Source organism: Typopeltis vanoorti, chromosome 16 (assembly GCF_054136105.1).
Source record: "Typopeltis vanoorti isolate ZY-2024b chromosome 16, IOZ_Tvanoo_1.0, whole genome shotgun sequence".
Taxonomy (NCBI): domain Eukaryota; kingdom Metazoa; phylum Arthropoda; class Arachnida; order Uropygi; family Thelyphonidae; genus Typopeltis; species Typopeltis vanoorti.
The window spans coordinates 106,376,251-106,397,174 of NC_143564.1; the positions used below are offsets into that span (position 1 = coordinate 106,376,251).

The window sequence follows — 20,924 nt, forward strand, 5'->3', positions numbered from 1 at the left end:
GATGTTCTTTATTTATGAGCGGCTGGACGTCGTCATCACTTCAAATCTCTTAGACATCTTTTGTATAATTCTATAATTTTGTATATTTGCATACTTCAGCTGGTTTAGTTATCAAGAAGTCAGTAATAAGACCTTGCTTACCATGCTGCAATTTTTTATTAAGTTCATAATATGGAGCTAAACAAATATCCAGTTGTCTCGTGAATTTTCCGGAACACTCCACTGAGGGATCATTATCCGTAAAATAACTTCCTAACTTTCTTGCCAAGTCCAATCCTTCTGCTAATTTCTTTAAACTGAATTCTTCACTATAACCACCTTTTTCAATGATCTTTAAAAGTTCTCCTGAGTATTTTTGGGCAGCTTCTACATCTGCTGATACTGATTCTCCCTGGATTTTAAGATTATGCAAAGAAACCCACTTTTTAAAGTTTTCAAACCAACCCTTACTGGCACAAAATCCATGCTTGAGAGCTTTCTTCTGAAGAATATTGATCAAGTTCTTTTAAATGTTTATAAACTTTGAGAGCTTTTTGTTTAATAAGATTTCCATCCAAAGGAATTTTCTTTTCAGCGCAATCTTCTATCCAAATAATTAGAGATTTCTCCATTTTTTCCATTAGAATATCGTGTACATGAGCAACGCACTTTGCATTTACCGTTGACTAGCAATAACACTTCCTCGAATTTTATGTTCATTTTGTTTGATTATTCGAACTGTTGATTCATTCATTTAAATTCAAAATCCTTGCAACAACTCCTGGTTTTTCTCCATTTTTCAAACGATCCAAGATTTTAATTTTTTCTTTGTAAGAAATGAATTTTCTTTTCGATGTTGGTTTTTTCCCTTTCGCTGCAGTTTTAGTGGCCATTACTACAAAAATATTTTTTTAACATAAAAAAAGCATTACATATTAATTATGTATGTAACTCCACAGAAAATAAAGTGCTCAGCTTGAGATTAACACACATGATTTTAATGCACTTTCCTGGTAAAAAACGAAGAGAATTTTCAACAATAAATACTTTATACGGTAAACAATTGATGTACATGCATGCAAAAGTGTATTTCCCCTAATATAAATTCACTACTTATAACTACATGTGCAATACAGGCAGTCACAAATTTAACAAAGATAAAATTTGAAAAATATATGAAAAGATAAAGGCTTACTTCAATTTATAGACCATGTTTTATCAAACCGTGTTGTATAAATAGTGCATTATATGAGGGTTACCTGTATATCAATGATATTTTGAATGGATTGCAGAGAATGATAAACTGTTTGAAGAAAATCTGAAGTTGGGAAGGGTTATTAGTAATAGTGCAGATGCGGTAGCACTTCAAGAGGATTTGAATAAGCTGGTCAAATGAATTGGGGAAGGGGTCAGTTTAATGCAGTGAAATGCAAAGTTTTAAAGTTTGCGATATATCATATATTATGTCAGAGGAGCTGTAGTAGATATAATAAGTTTAGTTTAATCCTTTATCCAAGTGTGAGCAAACAAAGTTTGCGCCTGAATGTATCTTCAGGACTGGGGTAAGGTAGTGAAACACCAGGCGACTCGTTGCAAAGGTGGAGAAAGCTCTCTCATCACTCCTATCTCAGTATCTCCCATATCTCCCATAATGCAAAGCACATCTCCTTGCAGATATGTGTAATGCTATGCATTAAGGCAAGGGCCACTACCCATATCGGTTTCGACCTTTATTGAGGTCTCGTCAGTGGGAGCCAGGCCCAGTAGTGGAGATACAATGGCAGAAGCAATGAGAGGTCATCCTAACCAATAGGAGTTGCCAAAGGGTGTGCAACCTTATTATTAAATTACTCCGGATTCAGAGAAAGATGTTGAGAGTTTATTTTTCACTTGGTTAGACTATAATAAGTTTAGTTTAATCCTTTATCCAAGTGTGAGCAAACAAAGAACTGTAGTAGAGGAAGTGGGGGAGACAAGAGACCTTGGAGTGATGATTGATAGAAACTTGAAGTTCAGGGGACATATTGCAAAAGTAGTGAAAGTAATCCAGAGAATTGCTGCAATACTGAGAAGGATGCTAGATAGCAGAGTTTTGATTCAATTGTATAAATTCCTGATCAGACTACATCTGGATTAATATGCTCAGATATCGTCACTAGGATTTGGGTTGTACTCTAGCGTCTTTTCTATTAGCTGTCTTAAGGTGAATAATTGATCAATTGTGCTTTGTCCTGGTCTGAAACCTGCTTGTTCTTCTCCTAATGCTAGTTCTAGGTATGGCTTAATTTGTTTTTGGATTTGTTTTTCTTAATTTGTTTATTGTAATAAGAGACTTAAATTTAGGCTGTTAGTGGTGAATGGGAGGTGTTAAGAGGTGTTTGAAGAACACAGTATCACATTGTATATCTAGAGTCAGGAGGTAGGAATTAGATGGATGAGCATTCTTATATTCTCATTATATAAAGAGAAAAGGAAAATGTTATCAACAACCTAATGAGCAGTACAAGGCACAGTCAAGAACAATGAGCTGTATGGTAAGGAAGGCCAAAGCTAATTATGAAAAGAAGCTAGCCGATGAGATCAAAGGAAATCTCAGAGTTCTTTTGCTGTGTGGTGATTAAAATGATATATGATTATGGAAGGATGACTTTAGCTAGTGCTGATGGTAGGGAGGTACCACAAACAAAGCAGTTGATTTAATGTTTGATCATTTTGCAAGGGTGTACCAACTAAGTGGTGATGTTGCAATGTTAGATGTGATATTGACTGATGTTTGAATAGAGGTCGATGAATTGGAGTTGCTTATGATATTGCAGAACCTTAATGGCAATACAGTCATGGGATTACATGGTAGGGTAATTGGCAACTCTTCTGATCAAGCTGTTCAGTTTGAGCCTCAGTTTTGAAGAGGGAGTGGAAAGAGAACAAAATAGTTTCACATCATAAGAGAAGATGCAAGACAAAGACAGAAAATTATAGGTCAGTGGTGGTTAGGATACTGGGAAGTTGGTAAAGGACAGAATTCAGGACTGGGGAGGGGAGCAAAGGGGTTTTTCGCAAAGAGTAGGTCCTGCCCTAGTAATTTCCTTACTTTTTATAATATGATAAGGGACAACATGAATTTGTGAATGGTAGGTCTTGCCTTAGTAATTTGATTACTTTTAAAAATAAAGTGACAATGGAGTTGGATAACAGAAATGGCTACTCAGTGACATTGCCAGACTTTGCAAAGGCATTTGATAGGATTCCACATAGAACACTGCTGCATAAATTGGAGCAAATGAGGATGGGTATGAATCTGGTAATTTGGATTAGAGGGTAACTGAGAGATAGATATCAAAGAGTGGTTTATGGAGTTGAGTCCAGGAGAAGACTGGTGACCAGGTGTACCACAGGGCTCAGTACTTAGTCCTCTGTTGTTTAATTTATACATTAATGATATACAAAATGATCTGATAGGAAATATTCAGTTGTTTGCTGATGATGCTAAACTAGGAAGAGCAATGGTAAATAAAGGTGATGCACAGATCCTGCAGGAAGACTTACATTGACTAAACAGTATAAACTGAGGTAAATGGCTAAGGTTTAATGTGGCCAAGTGTAAGGTGATGCACTTTGGGAAGAAGAGATCACAAGCTGTGTACTATATTGATGGAACTGATAAGGCCAGGGACTTGGGGATGATTGTGAACAGTGGGTTAAAGTTTAGAGGGCATATTGTGAAGGTAGTGAAAACAGCACATCAGATTATGTGGTTATTGAAGAACACACTAACAAGCAGGGATAGAGAAATTATTGTTTCCTCTATATAAGGCTCTAATAAGGCCATACTAGACTACTGTGTATACAGATCTGGACACCCAGTTTCTGTGGAGATGAAGAAGTGGTGGAGACGATACAGAGGTGAGTGATAAAGATTGTGACAGATCTATAAATGTCCCCCTGTGAGAATAGATCGGTAGCCTGTGGGATTCAAAAATTAGCTGATAGGCAAAAAAGACAGGACATGATAGGAGCATGTAAATTGTTAAAGGAGATTTATAGGACTGAAATTGAACACTTTTTTCAGTATATGGCAGGGAGAGAGAGAGAGAGAGAGAGAGAGAGAGAGAGAGAGAGAGAGAGAGAGAACAAGGAGTCAGCCATGGAAATTGTGTATGTGTGTGGTTAGCAAGAGAGTTAGGACTACATTTTTTGTTGTGAGTGCATAGAATGGGTTGCCAGAAAAGTAGTTGTGAATGCTTTGTCAATAAATGTGTTTAAGGAGAGGTATGATATTGTGTGAATAATTGTTCTACTGCAATCTTCTGACTCCATAGAGATACCTGTATAATAATAATAATTTCAATTTTTTTGCTCTTTTCATTCCTTTGGCAACAGTTATATAACTTTCATTAAATAAACCTGATTAATTGTGCTATAAGCTTCTTAACATATTCTTTAGCACATATGGTAAGAGCGTATCCAGTCCTGCCATGCAGAGTAATTAATATTCTAAATAAATCAATTGATTTGATTTCAATTTCTCAACTTCCCCAAAGAAATAATGTCATCCGCACAAACCACCTGACTGTCCTCTCCATCTTACAAGAAGTTACTCTTACACAAACATTTCCTTATATTGATCGCACATACTGAACTTGGGATTTTCCTTGGCCACAGCTTTTCTCTTATTCCAATTTCTCCTTCCTTACTACAACTAGACATCTTCCACTTGAATCTTACATTCCTCAAAAATCTGTTCTCTGCTTCTTTACATATGCCATACCATTTATTGTCCTCACAATGCTTGTCTGACCTCCCTGGTCAGACAAGAATTGTATCACTCACCTGCGAATCCTCTTTACTCCTAAGTATACAAATTTTCACTGCTATTATCAAATACTTTTTAGCTAATTCCTATACATTCTCCATCTCTCTTTTGCTTCTTGTATTTATGGTACAGTACCAAGCTAATCCCTAATTCTATTATAATCACTCGCCTTGTAATTTCACATAAATCCCTTTCTATTGGAGATCAACGTGCCTGCTCCCGCCCGTATTCAGCTCACAGGATCACCCCATGAAAATTGGAGATAAAGATGACATCTTATTCACAGTCATGTCCTCTGATGCTATAATCAAATCCTACCATGACATGCTGCCTGTGAAAACTGTCACTCAAGAACTCCAGAAATTCTATTTCCTTGTGGCTATGCTAATTCCTCAATCCAATTTGTGTTACCATAACTGACAACTCCCATAAAGATGAGCTCTTCATACTTCCAGTCCAATTTGACTGGCATATCTCAGGCTAGCCATCATCTGCATTTCCTAGAATATAGTAACAATACCTCTCCCTTTCCACCATTGCACAACTACACACAAAATATTCTTCAGGTTGAAACAAACATGAGTGGCACTTTCCTCCTCATTTTCCACTCTGACTGGACAACTTCTTTGTTATTTGCAATGTGCTTCAACTGTTTCTGTAACATCTTTCTATAATATGCAATATTCATCAACTTCTGTTCCTGTCAGGATATTATCTTCTATCAACCAAATATAGACAATGCAGAAATACTACCACTATTCCTTGGTCTTATAGTTATTAATACTGCTCCTCTAAGCCTTGGATCAGTTCTGTGACACAAAGCTTCCTACTATGCAAACAACAGTTCTGAAGACATTAAACTATCTCTGCTACTTTTGGCACTTTCCACCCACACTAAATTCTAGTTTCAATGACTTAACGTATTTGTCCAGAATATAGAAACCTCTTAAAATGCATTCAACCACATCTGCTCAACTAAAATCCATCTCTCTCTTTCTCTCATTCTCTCTCTCTGCTGTCATCAGATATGCTTCAGACAGCCACTTTATTACCATTACTTGTCTCCTCATCTTTCTGCTACTGCACAGAACCAACAAACTCAACATCATCCTGTCATGCTATTCTCCTACATAATCACTGACATCACTCTCAAATCTCAATTACCATTATCATCAAATTCTTGATATGTACCCTCAAGAAAAATTATTATTATTATTATTCCCCAAGACCCCATGGAGTCAAAGACTCATCTAGGAGGTCCTTTTATCAAACACACTCAAATTCTCTGCAGACACTACACTCCCAGGCAAGGCATTCCAATCATTCACAACTCTGCAAGAAAAAAACCTGCCATTCACTCACATACTCAGACCCTCTTTATACAGTTTCCAGGGATGACCTCTCGTTCTCCCCTAATCTCCCACTATTTTCAGTAGAAACTCTCCAGCATTAATCCTATAACAACCCCTTAATAACTTGTAAGGTTATATCTCCCATCTTCCTCCTGTCCACTAGACGCTGCAAGTTGCATCTTCTCAATCTTTCCTCATACTCTACATTCCAGAGGTTAGAAACGCCTCTGGACCCTTTCCAACATCTCTTCATCCTTCATCTTCTGAAAACCAAGTGACCAAATCTGCGCAAAATAATCCATGTGTGGTCTAATCAAAGCCTTATACAATGGAACAAGAATCTCCCTACTTCTACAAGTCAGTGTCCTCCGCATCATTCCCAGAAGCCATTGTGTTGTCTTCAAAATTTTGGCTATGTGTCCCCTATATTTCAGATCTTTATCCACAATCATCCCCCAGATCTCTTATTTCCTCCACCTCCAACAATATATCCTCACCAAGCATAAATTCTGCATCCCATTTTTGTTTCCCAAATTCTAAAACCTTACATTTTGCAACATTGAACTCATATCCCCATTCCCGTGCCCAATCATTCAATTTATTCAAGTCTTCTTGTAAGGCCACAACATCTTCTCTACTCTTCATAGTTCGTTCCAACTTTGTATCATCTGCAAACAACTGAATATCTCCATCCAAATCTTCACAAATATCATTAATATACAAGTTAAATGGCAACGGTCCTAAAACAGACCCCTGATGCACACAAGTAACTTTCCTTTTCCTGAATATCACTCCCCCATACACAACTTGTTGATACCTATCAGATAGCAAGTCTCCAATCCAATGCACCAATCTAATATCCAACCCCCATCCACTCCAATTTGACTATCAACTTATCATGCGGTAATCTATCAAAACCCTTTGCAAAATCTAAGTATATTACTGTGTATCCTTCTCCTCTGTCCATGTAAGCAGTCACCTTATTGTAATAAGTAAGTAGATTACTAAAACATGACCTCCCTTTAGTAAACCATGCTGTCCATGAAAGATAATACCATTGTTGTCAACCCAATTGTGAATCCTAGTTCTCACAAGCTTGTACAACAACTTAACTACAACACCTGACATACAGATAGGCCTATAGTTTGATGATTGAGTTCTATCACCTCCTCTATGAAGTGGCACAATCTTGCCCTCCTTCCGCTACTTAGGAACTTGACCCCGAGTAAGACTCGTATTAAAAAAATATGTCAAGGCCGGTGACAACTCCCTGGCACATTCCTTCAGAATACATGGTGATATATTATCAAGTCCCACCACTTATTTACATCCAGTTTGCTCAACTCCCCATACACATCTTGCTCGCTTCCAGTGTCTCTCTTCCCCATCATCAACTGCTCTCAATCTCTCCATGAAATCACATTCACAAAACTGAAAGACCTTTATGAACGGCTCATTAAGCATCTCCACCACACCTTCTGCAACAGCTGTCTTTATACCATTTTCTCCAATGTCAATGTCATCCTTCCATAATCATTCTTTCTTTTGCTGGCTACATATCGAAAGAACTCCTTAGGATTCTTTTTGGCTTCATTAGCTAACTGCTGTTCATACCTCTCTTTAGCTACCCTCACCAACCAAGTTACCTGCCTTGCCTGGTCTTTGTAATCCTCATGAAATTGGTTATTTCCACTTCTCTTATGCTGCCTCCATGATGCCCTTTTTCTCTGTATCGCATGCTTAATCTATTTATTCATCCATTTCACACCTACCCTATTTAACCTTCCCACCCTTGGAATACATTCAGACATTGCATCTACTAGATAGGTTTTGAAAAGTCCCCAAGCTGCATTGATCTCTTTTCCAGCTAACTCCTCATTCCATGCTACACCTGCAAGCTGTCTACAGAGCTTTTCATAATCACCACCCCCCTTGTAGTTCCACATATACCCTTTTCTTACAGTGGTTCTCACACTGCTGGCAACCACCCAGGTAATCACCTCATGGTCACTCTCACCAATTGGTGGGTGATTTGACACCTCATTTATAATTACATCCTCTGATGAGATGACCAAATCCAAGACCCTCAATCCTCGTTTACATACTGTCTGAGGTAGTGATCTCTCAAAAACTCAAGAAATTCATTTTTTTTACTTACAGTTACTATCTCATCATTCCAGTCTATATTACCATAATTAAAATCGCCCATAATGATCACTATTTTCTTATTTGCTTGGCTAACTTGGCTAATTATATATACATTTCATAGTCACTATCATCCACATTTCCTGGTCTATAACAACATCCAACCAAGTATTTCATTCCATTCACCTCTATCTCACACACCATACTGCCTCAAAACTACTGGCACTATTTCTCTCTTGCATCTCTACTTTGTATGGACATAACTCTTTCTCTATCATCAATAGCACCCCCCCCTCCCTTTTTACCCTTCTTTCCTCACAAAACACATCATATCCTTCCATCTCTATTCCTGTCAGGATGTCGTCCTCATCTATGTCTCACTTATTCCAACAATTTTTGGGTGAACAGACTCAATTAATGCAACCATTTCATCTGGCTTGTTTCTTACACTTCTAGCATTTGTATATAAACACAACAGCTCATTCCTAGATCTACAGCTAGTTTCACTGATAACACTCATTTGATCTGATATCTTCATGCTCGACTGGGGCCATTTCCCTTTCTGCTTATTCATTTTAGAGCCCTCTTCAATTCCAACTGTTTCCTCTTGATCCCAGGTCATCCCATTCTTTTCCTGTCTACACATGGTCTCACATCCTCTTGGAGCATACACCTTTCTCATGCTGTGTACCCCTGTCCACCCTGAGCCTCCCTGTTGCCCTGTTCATCTTGCACATGCATTCTCTCATTTTCCATACTCATGCTACTTACTTCCTCATTTATAACCACCTCTTCAATCTCTCCTGTTGTACTCTCCTGCTCTTCCACATCACTTCCCACTTGATCTGATTCATTCTCTACCTTCCAGCAACAGTCTCTGCAAGTGACTCACACCATAACCACTCAAATGCAGTCCATAGCTCCCATACAGTTCACTTCGTCCTTCGAACTCATTCCACACATTAACAAATTGTACTCCCCTCTCCTCGCACATACCATTCATAATCCTTGCTCTCCACCTCATCTCACCACAGTCATACCTAGGCAACACGCTTAATACCCTTCCTGTCACACTATTCTCTTTTATCCATCTAAGCAGCCTCCTGATATCCATTCTGACGTGCTCTTCATCCACTGTCAAGTCATTCGTACCTATTAAAACCATCAACTCCTTTGCTCGCTCGCTCCTCATATCCAATGTGTCAATCACTCTACTCATTTTACTGCCTGGAAAACATACCTTGTATTTAATAATGGAGTTTAATAATTCCATTCATCCTTCCATTTAATAATGGAGTCACCGTACAATGCCACTCACTCGTCTTGTTAACTCTTTCGTACCTACTTGATTTGTTTTAACCGTTTTCACCCAAATTTTTTCTTTTTTTCTTAATTTCACTCTGCATCCATTTCATCTCTTTCCTCATCCAACCCAATTCAACTTTCGAATCTCGCATCACATTCTCTCTATCATCAATGTTTCTAATTTTCGAACTCTTGACTCCTGCCTCCCACTTTCACTCTCATTCATCTTTTTGAGTTTCTGTACTTTCGGTCCATGTGTCCAACTTTTGCTTTCATTCATTCTTTCCATTTTTCCCACTTTCGATTCTTTCGTCACGCTATTTCCGGTTTCTTTCGTTCTCTCAATTTTGTTTCCTTCCACCACATTTGCATTGCTTTCGTTCTTTTTACCATCCATTACGGTTTTTCAAATCACTCGTTTTCTTTTTCAATGCTTTCTTAACAATTTTTCGCCTTTCTTTCACACCATGCTTCTGTTTTGAACGAGCACTCATTCTTCCCATGACATTCTCGCTACTAACACTATCCATTATCAAATTCATATTAGCACTCATCCAATCCTTGTTTAGCTCACACTTTGCACATATCCTCCTTCCATCAGCCCTAAATGCCCACAAATCAAAAGAATACATGTAGCACACACCTCACACTTCACGAAACGACTGAAGTCTAAGTTAAAGTCATGCACTGCCAAAGCCACCACCATCTTTCCTCTGCCAGTTACTACTCTAAGGGCCAAAAACAACAAAATTGTAATTAAGTTTAAGCAAAATATCCCACACACTAATAATACTAGTAGCGCACAACTTTTATAGCAGCTCTTACTCAAACGATCACTCATATACAATTAATTATTTCAAGAATAACTTATCTGAATCTGGAGCTCTTCTTGCACACCGCCGCTACTGCTACCTCATGAGGGATATTATATGAAGGATATAATGATCATACTAAGTGAAAAGTTTACCTTATTACTAACTTCTTATCAAAACTTTTCCTCCAAGTTAGTCTATTATCTGCAGCCTCCAGTATTGTCAGCACTTATACTTGTCTTCTAAGGCCTTCTTCTAATTGTATCAATCAACCTACACTGTGATCTAACTCTGGGTCTTGGCACAAACCACTTGCTTTGATAGTCTCATCATTCTGTTTAAGTGAACAACAAGTGAACACCTTAGATTAGCCCTGCTCACACATTTCTAAATGCTAACAATGTCAAATTCCTTCCCAATACCTTCATTTTTATTATGATTCAACCATTAATGTCATCTGTCCACTCCCCTAATTTTTCTTAGAACTCTCATATCTGTGGTCTCCAGTCTCTAATCATCTGACTTCCTTCTAACCTGACTCTGACGTTCATTAGTTAAAACTGTCTTGAACACTGTTATTTTAGCGTTCTGATTAATTTCTCTCTTATTCCATATATATTTATTCAGTTGAATTCCTACCATACCATACCAGCTTTGCTAATTCTGTTGTCTATATACATATTTAATTTGCCATCTTCACTAAAAATTGTGCCTGAATGGCTGAAATGTTTTACTTGTTCTATAGGATCTCCATTCAGATTGCAGTTGATGTTTTCAACGTTACTGCCTATATTCACAGTCTTTGCCTTTTTATTGCTGATTTTGATACCAAATTTATCACAGCAGTTATTCAACTTAGTAAGGGAATCCTGCAGAGACTTGTAGATTTCTTTAAAAGTATAATGTGATAAAGTAAAGAGGTGAGATTAACATTGGCAATTTTGATATCAGGTTTAATGCTACTTTCCTTCATCATCATCGTCACAAGCCATGGGCTTACTGTCCATTGGTGCCTGATGCCTCTTTCACTATCTTCTTCCACCTTTCTTTGTCCAGTGCACAGTGTCGCAGTTTCTGTAAACCACCCATTCCACACCTGTCCTTTATGTCATTTATCCATTCTTTGTAGACCATACATAGATCTACCTCTTCTGTTTACGCTACCATAATGTGACGAGTGTGGTAAGAAAAGCAAAAAAGGATTATGAAAGAACATTGACCATGCGGGCTAAAGAGAATCCTAAACAGTTTTTTAGATATGTAGCAAGTAAAAGGAAAAATGTACATGGCAGAATGATTTTAAAGAATGCCGATGGTAGGGAGGTAACTGAATCAGTTGAGATAGCTGAGTTACTGAGTGAGCACTTTGCAAGAATATATCATCCAGGTGGTGACATTGCAGAAACAAATAAACCAGTAGATTATACGGGAATTGTGGTGAATGAAGTGGAGGTGAGTAGTCTATTGCATAACCTCAATGTCAATACATCTGTGGGGTTGGATGGTATACCAGCTCGTGTAGTACGAGAAGCAGCTAAAGAATTGTCAGTACCCTTGACCATTTTGTTTAATTTGAGTCTCGGGCCTGGGTTAGTCCCGAGCAGGTGGAAGGAGGGGAAAATAGTTCCACTGCATAAAGGTGGTTCCAAGACCGCTGTTGTAAATTACCGACAGATTAGCATATCAGGAATCATTGTCAAGGTCTTAGAGAAATTAGTCAAGAAAAGAATACAGGATTGGATAGATGAAAATGGGATATTGTATGGGGGACAACATGGTTTTGTGAAGGGTAGATCATGCCTCAGTAATAACTTGCTCACGTTTTATAACACAGTGACAGCTGAACTGGATAGGGGTAATGGGTTTACAGTGATACTACTGGACCTTGCCAAGGCCTTTGACAGGATACCACATGGAACCCTAATCAGTAAACTGGAGCAGATGGGGATAGATATAGGGTTGGTAAGATGGATAGGAGGGTGGTTGAAGGAGAGATACCAGAGAGTGGTTTATTCAGGAGTGGAGTCAAAAAGACGTCTTGTGACTAGTGGAGTGCCGCAGGGCTCTGTTCTTGGACCACTGCTTTTCAATTTGTTCATCAATGATATTGGAAAGGATTTGAGAGGAAGTGTTCACTTGTTTGCTGATGATGCAAAGTTGGGTAGAGCAATTGGGAGTGCACAGGATGTCAAAATTTTACAGGATGATTTGGATAGTTTGGAAGACTGGGCTAGGAAAAATGGATGTCAGTTTAATGTGGAAAAGTGTAAGGTTATGCACTTTGGGGTGAAAAGAATAGCAGCAGTATATCGCATAGGTGGAACCGTACTCCAGGAGATTGATGAGGCCAGGGATTTGGGAGTGCTGGTGGATAGGGAGTTGAAGTTTAGGGGGCACATTGCAAAAGTAACTAAAACAGCTCACCAAATCACTTGGCTTATGAAAAATACTTTAACATGCAGAGAGAAGCAAGTTGTTGTTCCTCTGTATCGAGCCTTGATAAGACCCCATCTGGACTTCTGTGCCCAGTTATGGGCACCAGGGTTTCTTCGTGATGGGGAGGAAGTGGAGTGGGTCCAGAGACGAGTGACCAAGATGATTGCAGGTCTGTGGAATGAACCTTATGAGAATAGGTTGAGGATTTGTGGGTTGCAGAAATTGGACGATAGGTGAAGGAGGGGTGATATGACTGAGACATTCAAATTACTGAAGGGTTTTTATAAGATTGATCCAGAAGATATTTTTGAAAATATGACTGGTGGTGGGAGGACTAGGGGCCATGCATGGAAGCTGGGCAAGAGCGTGGTTGACAAGGGTTAGAGCTAGGTTTTTTTACTTGGAGAGTGGTGAATGAGTGGAATAAGCTTCCAGAGTCTGTTGTGGGTGCTACAACCGTGAATGAGTTCAAGGCAAGATATAATAGATACTGTGTGAATGTTGAATAGTTGTTCCAGACATGATGTTAGGGCCTCCCTCGATGAGTCTGTCGACTCCTTGGAGTTTCCCGGAACAATAATAATAATAATAATAAAATAATAATACCAAACATGAATGTCTTTATCTTTCAGTCCTCACAGATTCTGCAGATGTGTCCAAATAATTGCGGCTTCCATTGTATAATCTTCTGCATTAGATAGTTGTATCTTCCAATAGAGCTCTTCATTTGTGATTTTCTGTACCCATCCTATTCTAAGAATCTTCCTGTAACAAGTTCTTTCAAATCAAAATTCTTTTTCTTGATTCCTTATTTATTACCCACGTTTCAGATCCATACAGCATTAAAGATGCATGTTTCTAGTACTCTTAGTTTCATTTGCAGGTTGATCGCTTTACTTTTCCATATATTATCCATGATTTTCAGATTTGTTCTTCCCTTTGCAATCCAGATCTTTATTTCTTTTTTACAGTCCAAATCATATTTCATTGAAAGTTCATTTTTCACTTGGTTAGACTATAATAAATTTAGTTTAGCCAGGCCCAAGTGGAGATACCAGGCAGAAGCATTAGCTTACCCAAGATACTTTCAGGCACAAACTTTGTTTTCTCGCACTTGGATAAAGGATTAAACTGAGGTCTCTTCACTTGGGCCTGGCTCCCACTGAAGAGACCTCAATAAAGGTCGAAACTAGTCTGGGTAGTGGCCCTTCCCTTAATGCATAACATTATACATATCCGCAAGGAGATGTGTTTTGCATTATGGGAGATACTGAGATAGGAGTGATGTTAGCTTGCTCCACCTTTGCAACGAGTTGCTCGGTGTTGTACCACCTTACCCCAGTCCTGAAGATACTTTCAAGTGCAAACTTTGTTTGCTCACACTTGGATAAAGGTTTAAACTAAATTCAAATCATATTTTATTTTACTTACCAAATATGTCAATTGATCTGTTTTCTATATTAATTCAATTCACTTGTATCTTTTGTTTCATATTCTTCTCACCAAATAATGGCCCCAAAACTCCCTGAGACATACCATTAGTGACTTTCCTCTTCCAGGATATTGTTCTCCATACACAACTTGCTGATACCTATCAGACAGCCAATCTCTGATTCAATGCACTAGTCAAATATATCCAACCCCATCTGCTCCAGTTTGACTATCAACTTAACATGAGATAATCTATCAAAAGCCTTTGAAAAATCTAAGTATACTACTGTTTGTCCATCTCCTTTGTCCACTGAAGCCATCACATTATTGTAATAAGTAAGTAGATTACTAAAACATGACCTTCCTTTAGAAAATCCATGTTGTCCATCAAAAATAATACCATATTGTCAACCCAGTTCTGGATCCTGATTTTCACCAGCCCTCCAACACTTTAACTGCAACAGCTAGAGTGAGGTTTTGTGGAGTTTGAGGGAAGATTGGATTTGTATAAGAGGGATGGCCTACACCTGAATGCATTTGGCATCAGGGGTCTAGAAAAACTAATAACTGGTATGAGACCTAACACAGAGAGTCAGAGAAGCTAAATTATAAAGGAAGGAATGGTGAGAATGTGGGTGTAAGAGCAGCAATGTTATATAACTATGTTAATGATGTGAATGGGATTTGTCGCGGAAATGTTGATGAGGAGACAATGATTGTGACTTTGTGTTCATCCAGTTCGGATCCATCAAATGTGAACAAAGATGTATAAGGTACTAGAGAAGAATAGAAATCTGCAAGTTGTCCAACTGTGTCATGCAGACTGCAGACAAAAGTGTACAAAAGAACATGCGGGTAGATTATTATGTCTGTACACGAATGCTAGGAGTATCAGAAACAAAAGGCAGAATTTGTTGCCTTAGTCAATATGTTGGGATTGTAGGCATTACTAACTGGTATTGAGTGTAAAGGGTACAGTATTTTTAGTAAGGATAGAGAGGATAGGAGAGGAGGGGGCATGCTGCTCATGATATTGGATGACTTGAATCCACTTAGAGTTGAGACCTATGATTGTAGTAATACTACAAATAACAGTAGTAATACTACTGTTATTAGCAGTGAGTTTGAAGTGGCAGTGAGTGTAGCAGTGAGTTTGAAGTGGCAATGAGTGTAGCAGTGAGTTTGAAACCATCTGGTGTGAGGTGGAATCTAAGAACATCAATTACATGCTGGGGTGTTGTTACTGGTGGATCTGTTGCTAGTGATGAAGAAATGCATCACCAAATAGAAAAGATGAGCACAAAAAGAGTAATCATAATGGGAGACTTTAATTATCCAAATATTGATTGGGTAGCTGTAGAATCTCATGAGAAGAATGCAAATACATTTATTGAGCTGTTGGAAACAACTTCCTCAAGCAGCATGTGACAGAAGGAACTCAAGGTCAAAGAGTGTTAGATTTGATCATAGTGTCAGAGGACGTTTCAGTGAAAGATGTAACTATTCGGCCTCCTATACTCACTTGGGAAGTGACTAAGTTGATGAATGAATTTTCCATTCAGAAAAGAATACATGCTGAACTACAAATCAGGAAATTATGACCAACTGATGAGTATACTGAGTTCAGTGGAATGGGATCTGTTGCTGGATGGGAAGAATATCAACAGTGCATGAGAGGCATTTCAACAATACTTAAATGATATGATATTAGAATGAGTCCCAAGAGTTGGAAGAATAAATAAGGTAGAATCAAATGGATGTGTAATCTTATTAAGCAAGATATTCATAAGAAAAGGATGATGAGGAAGGAATACTGTTTGCATAAGAATGATATCCGTTATGAAAATTATAAGCAGCAGAGACTAGAATATTCACAACATTACAAAAAGCAAAATCTGAGTATGAAAAGAAACTGGTTCTGCATGCTAAACACAACCCATAAGAATTCTATCAATATGCTGCAAGTAAAGAAAGGATGAATATGAAAGAATAACTCTTCTGAATGCAGATGGCGTGAGGGTTACAGATGCAGAAGAGGTTATTCAACTAATGAGTGCCCATTTTGTTAAAAGCTATAAACCTGGTATGCAACATTGAACTCACTACTACCTCTTTACTAGATGAAGAAACTCAGGTGTATGAGGACAAGGTATTAGAGCTGTTGTACAAACTGAATAAGAATTCAGCAATAGGGACTGATGGGATATCAGAGCATGTGCTTAAAGAGTGTTCGGATGAACTGGCTATTCCTTTGACCAGGCTGTTTAACATGAGTCTCAGAACAGGAAAGATTCCACAGGAATGAAAAGAATGTATTGTAATTCCATTGCACAAGGATGGTGGTGAAGATTTTGAAAAAATTGGTTAGGGCTTGAATTCAGAAATGGGTTGACAGTGAATCTCTACTTTGCAATGAGCACATGGATTTACTAAGGGAAGGTCATGTTTTAATAACTTGCTCACATTCTATAACAATGTTACCATTGAACTAGAAAAGGGGAAATGCATACACCATGATACATTTGGATTTTGCTAAGGCTTTTGACAGAATACAGCATGGTAGACTGTTGCATAAATTGGATAATATGGATTTGGGTTACAGAATATTAGTGTGGATAAGAAGATGGCTGGCTGATAGATATTAAAAAGTAGTATACAGGGGATGTGAGTCTGTGCTTGGTCCATTGTTATTCAATCTGTACATTAATGATATTGGGAAGTATTTGACAAGCGACACAGCTATTTGCTGCTGATGATCACATAGGTAGGGTAATCAGGAATGATGCTGATATGCAGTACTTACAGAATGATTTGAATAGGCCAGAACTGTGGGAATGGGAAAATGGATGTCAGTTCAATGTCAGTAAATGTAAATTCATTCACTTCAGCATGGTTAGATATCCAATGTCATAATATTATATTGATGGGATTATGCTAGAAGAAACTGATGAGGCTAGGGATCTTGAAGTGTTAGTAGATAGGAAGTTTAAGTTCAGGGGCCACATAGAAAAGACTGCATATACAACTCATAAGATAATTACAAACAAACACTTACATGTAAAGATAAGGGTGTCATTTTGCCTCTTTACAAGGCCTTGATAAGACCACACTTGGACTATTGTGTGCAGGTCTGGTCTCCTGATTTCTGCTGTGATTCTGATATATTGGAAAGAGTGCAAAGGAGAATGTTAAAAATTATATCAGGATTGTGGAATACTGACTGAGAATTTGTAGACTGCAGAGACTAGCAAACAGCAGGAAGAGGGGTGATATGATTGAGACTTATAAACTTCTGAAAGGATCATACACAGGATTTCAATTTATGGAATTTTTCAATTTATGGAGGATGGGGAAACAACGAGAAGGCATCCTTGGAAGCTGAAAATGAATGCTGCTAAGAAAGGGGGGGGGGCTAGATTTTTCTCTCATAGGGTGGTGTGTGATTGAAATGGATTGTCATCAGATGTTGTGAGTGCAAGCAGTATGAATAAATTCAAGAATAAGTATGATAGCTGATGAGTGTAGTATGTAACCTCCCTTCGTGAGTCCCTGACTCCCTGGAGGTCCCCCTTAATAATAATAATAATAATAACTGACACGCAGATAGGCCTATAATTTGATGCTCAAGTTCTGTCACCTCCCTTATGAAGCAGCATGATCTTGACTTCCTTCCACTCCTTTGGAGTTTGACCAAGTGCAAGACTCATATTAAACAAATATGTCACGGCAGATGCTAACTCCCTGACACATTCCTTCAAAATATCATGATATTTTGTCAAGTCCCACAGCCTTATTAACCTCAAGTTTGCTCAATTTCCCAAATACCTCTTGCTCACTTACAGTCAGTCTCTTCTCCTCATCATCAACTGCTCTCAAACTCTCCATGATATCACATTCACAAGAATGAATTTAACACCTGATTTCACATTGAACCATCTTCCTGTCCCATCTTCAATTCTAACTCCTGACTCACAATTCACATATAGACTATGTCTTGCTCAATATAATGTCCCACTTACCATATAACTGCAGTTTTAACATCTTTTCTATTGGTACCTTGTCATATGCCTTTTAAGACACACAAAACTTAGATCCTTGTTATATTCCCATGATTTCTCAACTATTTGTCTTAAAGTGAAAATCTAATCCTGACAACTCTTGTTTGGCATGCAAATGACTTGTTCTTTTCCAAGTTTCTCCTCAACAATTTTTCTTAGCCTCCTCTCAAGAATGAATGCATGCATAAATCTGTCATAAATTTGTCAGCGGCCAGTTTAGTTTGAAATCACCAGTTCTCGTCTGATCACTGAAGTTAAGCAAACCTGAGCCTAGTTAGTACTTGGGAGGGAGTCCACCTGGAAACATTGGGTGCTGCTGGCATTAATTATTTTAGGAGGGCTGTTTAACTCAGTGGATGTGCCGTTTGCACACCACAGTGTTTAACCGCACGAAGGAAGACTTTGTTTCAAATCTAGTAGGCGACCAGAGGAAATTTTTTTAAGTGCCGCTAATGTCGCCGTAGCACACAGTGGTGAATTTGAGCTGTGCTAAAGAAAATGATTTTTTAATCATTGAATAGTCCATTTTTCTACGTTTTTGAGTGCAAAATTGTTTCTCTGGAATATGAGTATACTTAAGTGGTTGTTTTTTGAAGTTAGTTGTGGTCGTGATATTGTGTATTTTGGTTACCGAGAAGACGGGGTCGGATGCATAATGGTGGAAGACAAGACGAAGCAAAGTTTTCATTACTGTATTTAGTTTTATATCATTTTATTTAGCGTACTTAATCTTTTGTTTTGTTTGTAATTGTTTGTACTTTTCTTATTTATTTATACTCCCTAATACTTATTTAGCGTTTATTTTTTACACTAATTAGCGACACTATTTTGAATAATTAACGATTACACTAGTAGTCCCTCAGCAGTAATGAATAATGGTGGATTCAGCTGCAGTCGCAAATTGAGTGTTGCCAAGTCCTCCGCCATTTAAGAACTCTATTATAAGCAATATAATAAAGGAGTTTGTGGCATGCAGTATTTGTGGTATGTATGTGTCTCGGGAATTGGATATCTAGCTTGTGAGAGAGGGGGGGGGGGTACGTGTGTGCATAAAGTGTAGGCAGTGGGAGGAAATAAATGCAGTAGATATCTCAATAACCGACCTTGTTGCTCCAGGAACAGGAAATGAATACCGGAAGATGAGTAGTGTGATAGGAGAGAATGAAGAAAAAAATATGAATGAGAAAATAATAGTTGATAATGTAGAAGGTGTGTGACTGTAAAAGTTTAGGAGATGGTTTTGTTTGAGATAGTGAATTTCAATTAAGAATGACTGACCTGCAGAGGGAGATTGAGGAGGTGGAATGTCTTGGGAGAAGTATGAAAGATGAGATTAGGAGAATAGAAGGGATAAATGCAAGGCAAATCGGAGTAGGGGGAGAGAGAGAGAGAGAGTTTTGGGAATGATAGGAGAGAAGAGAATGGAATTGGATGTGGAAATGGAGAGAATGGAAACAGTAGGAAAGAGAGGTATGGGAGTGCTAGAAGAGGAGAGAATGGAAACAGTAGGAGAGAGAGAGGTACGGGAGTGCTAGAAGAGGAGAGAATGGAAACAGTAGGAGAGAGAGAGGTACGGGAGTGCTAGAAGGGGAAAGAATGGAAACAGTAGAAGAGAGGAAATGAGAGAGAGAGAGAGGTATGGGAATGCTAGAAGAGGAGAGAATGGAAACAGTAGGAGGCATGGGAGTGCTAGAAGAGGAGAGAATGGAAACAGTACAAGAGACGGAATGAGAGAGAGGTATGGGAATGCTAGAAGAGGAGAGAATGGAAACAGTAGGATAGATAGAATGAAAGAGAGGCCTGAGAATGCTAGAAGAGGAGAGAATGGAAACAGTAGGATAGATGGAATGAGAAACGTGGCATGGGAGTGCTAGAAGAGGAGAGAATGGAAACAGTAGGAGAGGTGGAATGAGAGAGAGGTATGGGAGTGCTGAAAGAGGAGAGAATGGAAACAGTAGGAGAGACGGAATGAGAGAGGGGTATGGGACTGCTAGAAGAGGAGAAAATAGAAACAGTAGGGGAGAGGGAATGAGAGAGAAGTCTGGTAATGAAAGAAGAGGAGAAAATGGAAACAAAAGGAAAGAGGGAATGGTAAGAGGTATAATGTATGGGGGACTCAATGATCAGTGGTGTTCAAGATAGGATGCGTGAGGAGTGTTTGCCAGGAGGAACAACAGAAAGTGTGACTTTGGCAGTTAAGAGAGGTGAAAGGGTGGACGAGATGATTGTGATGGTGGGAACAAATGACTTGAGTGGTGGTGTAAATAGGGCAGCGAGAGATATCAGATTCTTGCTTGAGGTGGTACGAAAGAAGACACACAGAGGAAAGATAGTGTATGTGTTGCCTAGGTATGATAATGACGAGCTGAACAGAAGAGCGGTAATATTAAATGACATAATAGCTATAATGTGTGACAAGAGAGGACTGGAATATGTGGATGCTTGGAATGCATTTGAGGACAGAGAAGAATTGTATGCGAGAGACCGTTTACATTTGAATGAGGAAGGACTTAGGCATCTGGAGAGAAATTGCTGTTCTGAAAAAGTCAGTGTGTCCCAGGGAGGATGGAAGCAGGGGTGGCCTCTTGTGGGA

The 20,924-nt window shown here is 38.6% G+C and overlaps 1 protein-coding gene and 1 pseudogene across 3 annotated transcripts in view; one reads left to right on the forward strand and one right to left on the reverse strand.

Annotated features, from left to right (window-relative positions):
• The window catches only part of LOC150098246 (dynein intermediate chain 2, ciliary), a 504,968-nt gene that overhangs the window by 273,116 nt on the left and 210,928 nt on the right, over nt 1-20,924 (reverse strand). The gene's annotated exons all lie outside the window — the stretch shown is intronic.
• Nucleotides 18,535-18,653, forward strand: LOC150098247 (5S ribosomal RNA; annotated as a pseudogene).